This window comes from Elaeis guineensis, chromosome 15, assembly GCF_000442705.2.
Source record: "Elaeis guineensis isolate ETL-2024a chromosome 15, EG11, whole genome shotgun sequence".
Lineage (NCBI taxonomy): Eukaryota > Viridiplantae > Streptophyta > Magnoliopsida > Arecales > Arecaceae > Elaeis > Elaeis guineensis.
Window position 1 is genome coordinate 17,865,370 of NC_026007.2, and position 12,340 is coordinate 17,877,709.

Here is a 12,340-nt window from a genome sequence, read left to right on the forward strand (position 1 = left end):
ATCAAAGGAGTTCGATCAACATCAGCCATCAAAAGGATGAAATCACGAACTAACATTCGTGAGGAGCCGATCAGACGGGAGCTTCGTGTGGATGATCCGCAGAGGCCAGACACTAGTGTGGCTGCGACGTGATGATCAGAGCCTCCCGACGGTGATCAGATTACGGTGATCGACTACCCACAAAAGGTGATGTGTTCTGAACACAGTACAGTAAAAAATTTACTATTTCAAATTTAAATTTTAAATTTAAATGCATGCTGTTGTATCATATTTAGATCCTAGTGTAGGGTTAATTAGTATTAATTAATGAGATTAATTAATAATTTTACTGTAAAATAGTAATTTGAAAAAGTTTTAAAATTACCATTTTGCCCCTGCACTGAATTTTTGCTTCAAATGGTATCAGAGCATGGTTCTAGAATATGATATACATATGCATGCGTAGATTAAGGTGTAATCTATAAGTTCAAATTTGAAATTCAAAATTTAAAATTTGAATTTTGAAATTTGAAATTTGAAATTCAAAATTTAAAATTTGAAATTCAAAATTTAAAATTTAAAATTCAAAGATTGAAAATTTGAAATTTGAAATTTGGTTGAAATCTCAAATTTAAAATTTGAAATTTGAAATTCAAAATTTAAAATTTGAAATTCAAAATTTAAAATTTAAAATTCAAAGATTGGAAATTCGAAATTTGAAATTTGGTTGAAATCTCAAATTTGAAATTTAAAATTTGAAATTTGAAATTCAAAATTTAAATTTTGAAATTGGTATATTTAGATATACTTGATCCAAGTAGCAAGTAATCTAATTGGGTTAGTTGCCATGGCCGTCCGGTCATAGGAGAAAAGTAGGGTTTAAAGGCCCTCTCTTCCTATTCGATGGGGTCTCCTATGGCGATGGGGTGCCGATGTAATTATATCTTATGCCGATGAAGCAGCGAAAGGACTTAATTATAAAATTTATCATGAATATGTTAGATTAGATCTAAAAAAAAATTTATGATTTATTTTAAGTTATTTTCTGTTATGAAATGAGCAATAGGATTGTTGTTTATGAATTGTGCTAACCCGTTTGTGAAATGAGTCAACACATTTGGTGAACAGAAAATAAAAGCTTTCAAAATTTAAAAATTATTTTCAAAATGCCAAACCCTAATCCATCAGCCCAAGTACTTAATTAAAAGAATTAAGTGTTGTCTAGTAGGTCTAGAATTGTGAATTAAGACCTAAGATAATTGCATAAACTTGTGGGTCAATGGGTTAGATGAATTAGGTCCATAATTGGGTTAGACCTAAGGTTAGCTTAAAAATGGACTAAATGGAGTAATTGGTCAAATCTAATCAAAAGTTGAATTAGATTAGGTCAGGGATACTCTAGACTCAACTTCAATAGTTGTAGTTGAATGGGTCCATGTCTTTAACTAGACCAAGATGGACTTAATTCATGGCTACGCGGTGGAGCCCTATTTACTAAGTTGATCAAAATTAAAACTAATGAACCGGTTGGTATCTAAGGTAAGTTTGGCAGTTTTGACCAGTGGTTCTTAAGCGGGAGCTACTTGCATTGATTCGATCATTGACGAGTTAATGGCAAATCTCCACCACTGATCTCACTTACCTGGCCAATCTGGTAAGTTAGATTTTGATTAGATCACTTGGTGATTAGAGCTCACCCATGTCATTAGGTAAATCAGTGTGACTGATTTAGGTGCTCCTAATGCCAGCTTTAATTAAATCTTTTTTAATCTGACTTGGTGAAGTCAGTGGGAGGATTGAAATTGGCTAGATGATTTCTTCTCTACTATCCTTTAATAAAATTTTCAAAAATTATTAGGTCCCTAAAATGATTAAGTTATAATGATAACTAAGTCAAAGCCTCCCATTAAGTGAGTGATAATGAGTCCATTAGTTCAATGATCATTGGAGGCCCAAAGGCCTGGTGCTCATTGGCTAATGGAATTATCATTCATAATATGATAATTTGGTTGAGTCTTTCTGATGGTGGTTAGGTTGGCTGGCCAAAGTCAGACCTGATCATTTATTGGTCTGATTCACCAAATTAAGTCATGTTAATGGTTGGACCTAACCAGATCTTTTCAGTGGAGGCCAAAGCCTACTGATTAGGTTCTGGGGTAAAATCAATTACTAGAAGTTGTTTAGAGAAACAACTGATTAAGAACCTATCCATAGATGCACATGGGTTGACCAACCAAAGTTGGGCTCGTGTATAGTCTGTGTGGATTCTAGTACCCATTAAGGAATTAAAGTAATTCCTCAAATTGGAGGTTGAGGCTACCAGTTCGTAAAAATATTAGAAAAAACTTTAGACTAAAGTCCAAGTCTGTAGTATTAATTTATGTACTAATAGAGGTCTGATTTTTCTTTATACAGCTATGGCCATTATCCTGTCGCTCCGGTAATTATTAGATAATGACAAGCTCATGGGACCTAATTTCGATAGCTGGTATCGAAAATTGAAAATCGTCTTTGAGCATGAGTGGATCCTTTATGTAGTAACGGATCCAGCACCTGAGGAGCCAGCTCCGAATGCTAGTAAGGCTATCCGAGACACTTACCAGAAGTAGCTCAATGACCGCACTACCGTCCGATGTATTATGCTGACAGCAATGAATGACGAGTTCAGCCGCAGGTTTGAGAACGCCCAGCTACAGGAGATGCTTCAAATGTTAAACGACTCCTTTGGCACACCTGACGATGTTGAAAGAAACAAAATTAGTTGTGCCATTTTCAATGCTCGAATGAGGGATGGGGCCTCAGTCACTGATCATGTACTATACATGATCGAGATGATTGAGTGCCTGAGCAAATTGGATTTTTCTCTGCACGAGCAGCCGGTAAGGATGCGATCCTTAATTCCTTGCCCAAGTCCTTCCTCCCATTCCTTACTCATTTTCGAATGACAAAGCCTGCAGTAAACTACCACGGGTTGTTGGGGTTGCTGCAGAACTTTGAGAAGGATCACCAGCTCCATAAGGAGTCGGTAATGTAGTGGGAGGGTCTTCTTCTCATCGTCGACCCTTTGGGAAGGGGAAGAAGAACAAGAAGGTGCAGCCTCATGCTGGGACAGTTGCACAGGGTCAGACCAAGAAGCGCAAGCCCAACCAGAGCCAGGCGGAGTACTTCTTTTGTAAGAAGCAGGGGCATTGGAAGAGGAACTGCCCTCAATACATTGCCTCCCTGGACCCGAACAGGCCGAAGAAGAAGCAAGGTAATTATATGATAACTCCTTGCAACTTTTTCATTTGTGATACTACTGCCTGGGTATATTGGATACCAGAAGCCCTTATCATATTTGTAATTCGATGCAGGGTCTGCAGGTCAGTAGGAGATTTGATGAAGGCGAGAGGTTCCTGAACGTTGGAGATGGAAGCAAAGTTCCAGTTCTAGCTTTAGGAATCATGAGTCTTGTAATCAATTCTCATAATGTAATTCTAAATGAATGTCACTATTGTCCAAGCTTTTTATTAAATATTATTTCTGTAGGCCTTTTGGCCATATACGGTTATGATTTTTTAATAAAAAAAAATATTTGCAATATCATTTTGAATGGTGTTACAATGTTTGTTGGATAATTAAATAATGAAATTTGCTTACTATCACAGCCTGTTAATGTGGTTCAAAACTTCGGTAAATGTCCTAGAATAGATAATGTGTCAGAAGTCTACCTTTGGCACTGTAGGCTAGGTCATATCAATAAGAACAGGATAAACATGTTGGTTCAAGAAGGAATTCTTGAACTTGGTGATTGTGAATCACTTCCAACCTGTGAGTCTTGTCTTCTTGGAAAGATGACCAAGTCACCTTTTACTGGAAAAGGTGAGCGAGCCAGTGAACTCTTGGGTCTGGTACATTCTGATGTATGTGGACCTATGAGCTTGTAGGAACCAGATCTAGGGTTTCAGGGTTAGATCTTGAAACTTTTTCAAGATCATACAGCGGAAGACTAAAATAAATCAAAATTTATTTTCTAAAATCAGAGAATCTCCAAATCTAAGATCCTATTACATGATTATTACATAGCATTAAATCAAAAATTAAAATATATAAATATAGCATGAACCACATGTTGATCATATCAACATGTTTCTATACCACATCTAATGTATGTATTAAACAATAGATCAGATCTATTACCTTGCAAGTTAGACGCTCTAACCTCGCTGATCCAGGCTTAAGAATGATGTTGCAAGCCGCACACGTGTCCGACCTCTAGGAGTCATCCACACGAGCCCACGAATCTCGATCAGAAGTCCTGCTTCAGGAAATCAACACAGTATGCTAGTACTGCGCTGATCCTTCTTTGATGGTTGATCAGGTGCCTCCTTCTTCTTGATTTGGACTCTTTCAAAGATGAAAAGTAAAAGGAGGAGTTTCAGATCTGAGATGCTCTCAGAAAACTCAAGATGGAGGGAGAAAAGATATGAAAACAAAAAACCCTAGAAGAAGACCCTCTTCTTCTTCACGTTTTTCTCTCTAGACACCCTAACTTGCATCTTTTATATCTCCACGACCCAAAGGTTTTTATCTCTTATTTTTGGAAGAAACAAAGGTCTCTCAAATCTCTATCTTCACCTAAACTTTTATGAAGAAACTCATTTTATACAGAGAGATATGATAGAGTCCTTGTCTAGGTCAAATACCTAGTCAAGGCTTATCCAAACATGGCAAGTTAAGGGGCGCCCAACTCTTGAGCACCTCCTCCATATTTTTGTGCATGGATCACTATCAAAGGGTGCACAATATATACTCTAAAATCCATAAAAATTTTTAAAAAAATTTGGATAAATTTGGTGCAAAATTGAAAGAGTTTTGGATTTCTAAAACTCTATCTCATAGAATTCGAAATCCAAACTTATTCCTTTTTAATTTGATCCAAACCACCTTCCATGTAAGAAAGAAGAGAGGAAACCTTTTGTGAACATGGGAGAGACCTGGGAGAGGGCTTTTGTCGCACAAAATAAGTGGAGATTGGCGTTGAATAAGAGAGAGGGGGTGGGGAAGGCTTATGTGGCGCAAGGTGGAATCCTAGTCTTACTAGGATTCTATCTCATGTCTTGTTTTAATTTGGTTTTCCAAATCAAATCAAACCAAAATTAGATCAACCTAATTAAAATAAGTCTTAACTCAATTAAAAATTTAATTTAATCAGATTAAATTAGATTTAAATCTGATTTAATTTTCTAATCAAATTAGAAATTAGATTGACCCAAGTCCTAGTTGAACTAGGACTAGTTTTTCCTTGCACTTGGCTTATCCAATAAATCAATTGGACTTAATCCAATCAAGTCTAAAATAAATTTAATTAAATCATATTTAATTAGACTTAATCTCAGCCCATTGGCTTAATCAAATTAAGTCAATTAGCAATCGAATTGCTAATCGATCCTCCTGCAAAACTTGCACTGGGTTAAATGTCAATCGTATTGATCATTTAACCCTAGAATGATTCTTAATCGTTGATCAACCATCCGATCAGATCATAAACTCTAATGTGTGTGACCTCATAGGTTCGAACCTAAGTCGGTAGCACAGGAATAAATTTCTGTACCAATCAAAGTGACCATCTAGCAATGGTACTCGACGATCGGATAGGTCGAATGTATAGAACAACATCCTTAGAACCCATGCGGATATAGTTTTCATATAATTCATTCCCTTGACCAAAATAATCATAGGACACCCCAGAGTTTAACTGTCAACTCTGATCAGGTTGTCCACATTGTATTTCAAAATATCAAATCCATCTGATGGATTATCCTGGCCAAGGTTTTGCTAAATTGAAATACAGCGACTCATTCTTCTCCAACTCTTGGAGTGGTCAATCCCATCTCGATCACACTCTGACTTCGTAAGTACTTGACTGTGCCCAGAAGCCTTCCATCCCTGAATTAGAAATTCAGTTAGTCCAGTACCAAAGCACAGTGAGTTGCTTGCAAGTCACTGAGGCGATCTCAAGTCTAAGGGACACTTATACCTATATCCCATCAGAGACATTCTTGACAGCAGAATACTCTGGAGTTGATCACGTTCAATGATGATGTATCCTTACATCTCACCTGTATGCCATACTAGTGTCTTCACACTCCTTGGTTAAGAGGACAACCAACCCATATGGCCTACAGCGACCTATGCTCGATAGAAGCTGTCGTCCTTATTAACAGCTTATCATTTGGTCGTGAATAGTTTTAAGGACTAATCGATAAATCCTCTCTTTATTGAACTTAAATAGTCCTAAGAACTTCATCATAACAATGGAGTTCATTAGAAGATGAAAGCTTATGATGAAGATGCCAAATATATTTTATTTATTAATAAATTAATTACAATACTTGGTTGCTCAACCATCAACAGCTTGACGATTGGCTTTTTGGGCGCCCCTTAACTTGCCATGTTTGGATAAGCCTTGACTAGATGTTTGACCTAGACAAGGACTCTATCATATCTCTCTATATAAGATGAGTTTCTTTGTGAAATTTTAGAAAAAATCAGATATTTGAGGGATATTTGTACCATCCAAAAATCAAAGAGAAATACCTTTGGGTCGTGGAGATATAAAAGATGCAAGTTTGGGTGTCTAGAGAGAAAAACGTGAAGAAGAAGAGGGTCTTCTTCTAGGGTTTTTGTTTTCATATCTTTCCTCCCTCCATCTTGAGTTTCTTGAGAGCATCTCAGATCTGAAACTCCTCTTTTTACTTTCCATCTTTGGAAGAATCTAAATCAAGAAGAAGGAGGCACCTGATCAACCATCAAAGAAGGATCAGCGTAGTACTAGCATACTGTGCTGATTTTCTGAAGCAGGACTTCTGATCGAGATTCATGGGCTCGTGTGGATGACTCCTAGAGGCCGGACGCATGTGCGGCTTGTAACATCATCCTCAAGCCCAGATCAATAAGGTTAGAACGTCTAACTTGCAAGGTAATAGATCTGATCTATTGTTTAATACATACATTAGATGTAGTATAGAAACATGTTGATATGATCAACATGTAGTTCATGCTATATTTATATATTTTAATTTTTGATTTAATACTATATAATAATCATGTAATAGGATCTTAGATCTAAAGATTTTCTAATTTTAGAAAATAAATTTTAATTTATTTTAGTCTTCCGCTGTATGATCTTGAAAAAGTTTCAAGATCTAACCCTGAAACCCTAGATCTGGTTCCTACAATTGGTATCAGAGCCTAGGTTCTTTATTACATGATTATTTATACATGCTTAGATTATTTTTTAGATTAGATCTAATTTATAATCTGATTATTAAATCTGAAATTAAAATTTTAGATCAATCACAAACTGAAAGGTTGTCCTGCTATAAGGTTTACCCCTTACAGTGCAAAGGTTGTCCTAATTTGTGTAGATCTATCTTTAATCATAAATTTGTTAGATATGATCTAGATTAAATTTATGATTTATTAGATTTAAAAGATATTTAAATCTGAAATAAAATCTCTTTGTTAATAATTTTTGTGCAAAGAAATTGTTTAAAGTTGAAATTGTTTCAATTACATGAACTTGTTTAGATTAGATCTAAAGTATTTTCATGTTTATTTCACTTGCATCTTGATTATGAATCAAACATGCAATATGGTTGGTAGAATCATATTATAAAATTATTTTACAAATATGAAAATTATTTTTTGAAAAGTCAAACCCAACCCTCAGCCCAAAACTTAATTAAGAATTAAGAAGTTGTTTGAATAGGTTCTAGGATTGTGAATTGAAGAACCTAAGACATAAACCATAACACATTGGGTTAATGGGTTAGCGGGAATTAGGTCCATTAATTGGCTTAGACCTATGGTTAGATTGAAGATGGACTTAATTAGAGAATTGACTAAATCTAATTAATTGTTGTCTTAGATTAGGTCAAGGATTCTCTAGATCAATTACAATAGTTGTAGTTGGTCAAGTCCATATCTTTAACGAGAATCAAATGGACTTGATTCTTGACTAAGCGGTCTAGCACGAACTGTTAGGTTGATCTAATCGAAACTAATTAAACCAGTTGGTGTCTAAGGTAAACCAGACCGGTGATTTTTAATTGGGAGCCCGCTTATTTGGCCATTTCTGATGGTGTCTAAGGCAAGCTTTGGCAGACCCTCCCACTGATCGAACTTACCTGACCTCTTGGTGAAATTATGTTTTGATCGGATCACTTGACTATTCGAGCTGACCCATGTCAGCTAGGTAAATCAGTGTGACTGATTTAGGTGCTCCTAGACCAGCCCTGGTCTCCCTTAAGCTGACTTGGTGAAGCCAGTGGGAGGATCATGATAAGCTGGTTCATCTGACTTCATCCTCTATATTATTTAAATCCTCTAAAATTATTAGATCCTTAAAATGATAAAGTTATGGAGATAACTGAATCATAGCCTCCCATTAAGGTGTTTGATAATGAGTCCATTAACTCAATAATCATTGCAGACCCAAAGGCCTGGTGCTTGTTGACTAATAGAATTATCACTCATCATATGATGACTTGGAAGTGTCTCTCTAATGGTGGTTAGGTAAGCCAACCAAAGTTGAGCTTAATCATTCATTGGTTAGATACACCATGTATGATCATGTTAATGGTTGGACCTAACTGGATCCTTACAGTGGAGGCCAAAGCCTACTGATTAGGTTTCTGGAGTAAAATTAAAATTACTAGAAATTATTTAGAGAAATAATTGGTTATGAACCTACCCCTAGATGTACATGGGTTGGCCAACCAAAGTTGGGCTTGTGTGCAGTCTAAGTAGATTCTAGTACCCGCTAAGGAATTAGGGTAATTCCTCGAATTGGAGGTAAAGGCTACCAATTCGAATAAAATAGTGGGAGAAACCTTTTGATCAAAATTCAAATCTTTAGGTTTAATGAATCAATTACTAATTAGGTTATGGTTCTCCTTTGTGCAAATATGGCCACTTTCCTAACGCTCCGATCATTGTTGGACAATGATAAGTTGGTGGGACCCAACTTCGGTAGCTGGTACTGAAAGTTGAAGATAGTCCTGGAGCATGAACAGATCCTATATATGATAATGGATCCTGCACCTGAGGAGCCAGCTGTCAATGCATGTGGAACAGTCAGAGACACTTACCAGAAGTGGCTCAGTGACCGGACCACGGTGCGCTGTATCATGCTGGCTGCTATGAGCGACGAGTTCAGTCGCAGATTCGAGATGGCTCAGCCAAAGGACATGCTTCAAGTGTTGGAGGATGCCTTTGGCACACCCGATGACGTGGAGAGGCACAAGACTAGTTGTGCCATCTTCAACGCCAAAATGTGGGATGGTGCCTTTGTCACTGATCATGTATTGTACATGATCGAGCTGATGGAATGATTGAGCAAGCTCGGCTTTTCCTTGCATGAGCAGCTTGGAAAAGATGCAATACTGAACTCGCTGCCCAAGTCTTATCTCCCATTCCTCACTCATTATAGAATGACAAAGCCTGAAGTAAACTACCACGGATTACTGGGGTTACTTCAGAACTTTGAGAAAGATCACCAACTCCATAAGGAGTCGGTGAACTTAGTGGGAGGTTCGTCTTCTGGTTCTCGACCCTTTAAGAAAGGGAAGAAGAACAAGAAGAAGAAAGTCAAGAAGGTGCAAGTTCAGGCTGGGACATCTGTGCAGAGCCAGACCAAAAAGATCAAGCCTGATAAGAGTCTATTCTACTGGCAAGCACCCTAGATTAGATAGTGTGTCAGATATCTACTTTTGGCACTGTAGGCTAGGTCATATAAACAAGAACAGAATAAACAGATTGACTCAAGAGGAAATTCTCGAAGTCAGTGATTGTGAATCACTTCTAACCTGTGAGTCCTGTCTTCTTGGTAAAATGATCAAGTCACCTTTTACTGGAAAAGGTGAGAGAGCTACTGAGCTCTTGGGCCTAGTACATACTGATGTATGCGGGCCCATGAGCACCAGTGCTAGAGGTGGATATTTCTACTTCATAACATTCACGGATGACCTATCCCGATATGGATATGTCTATCTGATGAAACATAAGTCGGATTCATTTGAAATGTTCAAACGATTCCGAAGTGAAGTAGAAAAATAAACTGGGAAGAGTATTAAAACTCTTCGATCTGGAGGAGAATACCTTTCTAGTGAATTTCTCACATATCTAGGAGAGAATGGGATTCTCTCCCAATGGACTCCTCCAGGAACACCACAGCATAATGGTGTGTCTGAAAGGAGGAATCGGACTCTGTTAGACATGGTCCGATCCATGATGGGTTTTGCTAGCTTGCCGATATCCTTCTGGAGATATGCACTCGAATCGGCCTGTTATCTGTTAAATAGGGTTCCAAGTAAGTCTGTAATTAAGACTCCATATGAGATATGGACAGGGCGTAAGCCAGTACTTTCACACCTTAGGGTCTGGGGGTGTCCGGCCTATGTCAAACGATTAGTCACAGACAAACTTGGACCTAGGTCTGACAAATGCTCATTCATAGGGTACCTCAAAGAGATAAAAGGATATTTTTTCTACCATGCTGATGAACAAAAGGTGTTCGTCAGCCTTAAGGCAATCTTTTTAGAAAAGGAGTTCCTTGGTGAAGGAACCGTTGCCTCTAAGGTTGAACTTGATGAAGTTCAACAGGTAGAAGGACCGACACCAATAGCTGAACCTGAGTCGGATATGATTAGATCAGATCCGGAGCCCAATATACCTGCACCATTAAGGCGATCCGGTAGAGTACCGCATCGGTCGGACAGATACTACGGTTTCAAGGTCCGGGATGGTGATCCCATCAAACTTGATGAGAATAATGAGGATCCGATCACCTATATGGATGCAATACAGAGACCTGATTTCGAGAAATAGTTTGAAGTCATGAAATCTGAAATGGAGTCCATGAAGGTCAACAATGTATGGACATTGGTTGACCCACCTGAAGGGGTTAAACCCATTGGGTGTAAATGGGTCTTCAAAAGGAAGAGGGGCGCAGATGGAAAGGTGGAGACCTATAAAGCCCGTCTGGTGGCCAAGGGGTATCGTCAACGTTATGGTATTGACTATGACGAGACGTTTTCTCCTGTGGCAATACTCAAATCCATTCGGATAATGCTTGCAATAGCTGCCCATCTGGATTATGAGATCTGGCAGATGGATGTAAAGACAGCTTTCCTGAATGGAGAGCTGACCGAAGAGGTGTATATGATACAACCTGAGGGGTTTACATCCATAGATGAGTCCAAAGTGTGCAAGCTTCAGAGATCCATTTATGGACTGAAGTAAGCTTCTCGGAGTTGGAACATGCATTTTGATAAGGTGATCAAAACGTATGGCTTCATTAAGAATGGAGAAGAGCCCTGCATCTATAAATGGATAAATGGTCCAGTTGTGGTATTCCTTGTCTTGTACATGGATGACATTCTCTTAATCGAGAATGACATCCCCGCACTACAGGAAATAAAAATTTGGTTGTCATCACAGTTCTCCATGAAGGACTTGGGTGAAGCATCCTACATCTTAGGGATGAAGATCTATAGGGATAGATCTAAAAGGATACTTGGGTTATCCCAGTCTATGTACATAGACACTGTGCTGAAGAGGTTCAGCATGGAGAATTTCAAGAAGGGCTATCTACCGATAGGCCATGGAATTTCTCTCTCTAAGAAGGATTGTCCGACAACTCCTGAAGAGAGAGAGCATATGAGTAGAGTCCCATATGCTTCAGCCATGGGATCTATCATGTACGCCATGACATGTACAAAACCAGATGTGGCATACTCACTAGGAGTAGTGAGTAGATACCAATCTGATCCTGGAGAAAATCACTGGAAAGTGGTTAAAGCCATCCTTAAGTATTTGAGAAATACTAAGGACCAATGGTTGGTTTATGGTGAGTCAGATCTGAAACTTGTGGGGTTCACAGACTCTAGCTTTCAATCTGACTATGATGACAGCAGGAGCGTGTCGGGTTATATCTTTACTCTGAATTGTGGAGCCATCTGCTGGAAGAGTTTCAAGCAGCATACTGTGGCAGACTCTGTTTGTGAAGCAGAGTACATCGCAGCATCGGATGTCACGAAGGAAGCTGTGTGGCTGAGGAAATTCATCAACGAGCTCAGAGTAGCACCCTCCCTCGATGATCCAGTCCTGCTCTACTGCGACAGTACTGGTGCCATAGCTCAGGTGAAGGAACCCAAAGCACATCAGCGGACGAAGCACATCTTGCGCCGCTTCCACCTGGTCTGGGAGATCGTGGATCAAGGTGACGTCGACCTTCAGAAGATCGATGGAAAGGAGAACCTAGCCGACCCCTTCACTAAAGCCCTGGCAATAAAAGAGTTCGACAACCACAAGTCGA

The 12,340-nt window shown here is 38.5% G+C and overlaps 1 protein-coding gene across 1 annotated transcript in view; it reads left to right on the top strand.

Annotated features, from left to right (window-relative positions):
* The window catches only part of LOC105034909 (vacuole membrane protein KMS1-like), a 134,538-nt gene that overhangs the window by 20,505 nt on the left and 101,693 nt on the right, over positions 1–12,340 (top strand). The gene's annotated exons all lie outside the window — the stretch shown is intronic.